This window comes from Etheostoma spectabile, chromosome 22, assembly GCF_008692095.1.
Source record: "Etheostoma spectabile isolate EspeVRDwgs_2016 chromosome 22, UIUC_Espe_1.0, whole genome shotgun sequence".
In the NCBI taxonomy this organism is placed as follows: domain Eukaryota; kingdom Metazoa; phylum Chordata; class Actinopteri; order Perciformes; family Percidae; genus Etheostoma; species Etheostoma spectabile.
In genome coordinates, this window is record NC_045754.1 from 19,933,797 (window position 1) to 19,934,563 (window position 767).

General features: G+C 43.9%; 1 protein-coding gene across 1 annotated transcript in view; it reads left to right on the forward strand.

Moving 5' to 3' along the window:
• Positions 1 to 767, forward strand: part of LOC116672309 (NEDD4-like E3 ubiquitin-protein ligase WWP1) — a 37,087-nt gene that overhangs the window by 26,719 nt on the left and 9,601 nt on the right.

Sequence of the window (767 nt, forward strand, 5' to 3'; positions counted from 1 at the left end):
TGATGATTATGGCGTCCAGCTTATGAAAACCCCAAATTCAAAATCTCAGAAAATTAGCACATTACATGAAATCAATAAAAATAGGATTTTTAATACAGAAATGTCAGCCCTCTGAAAAGTGTAATCATGCATATCTACTCAGTACTTTGTTTGGGCCCCTTTTGCTTGAATTACTGCCTCAGTGCGGCGTGGCATAGATGCGATCAGCCTGTGGCACTGCTGAGGTGTTATGGAAGACCAGGATGCTACAATAGCGGCCTTCAGCTCTTCTGCATTGTTCGGTCTCATGTCTTTCATCTTTCTCTTGGCAATGCCCCATAGATTCTCTCTGGGGTTCAGGTCAGGAGAGTTTGCGGGCCAATCAAGCACCGTAATCCCATGGTCATTGAACCAGGTTTTGGTACATTTGGCTGTGTGGGCAGGTGCCAAGTCCTGCTGAAAAATGAAGTCAGCATCTCCATAAAGCTCGTCTGCTGAAGGAAGCATAAAGTACTCTAAAATGTCCTGGTACACGGCTGCGCTGACTCTGGACTTAATAAAGCCCAGTGGACCAACACCAGCAGATGACCTGGTTCAATGACCATGGGATTACTTGCTTGATTGGCCCGCAAACTTCCTGACGAACCCCGAGAGAATAGATCGATTAGATTAGCTAGATAGATAGATAGATATTTATTGATCCCAAAAAAATGGGAAATTACAGTGTTACTATAGTGTGAATCTATGGGGCATTGCCAAGAGAAAGATGAAAGACATGAGACCGAACA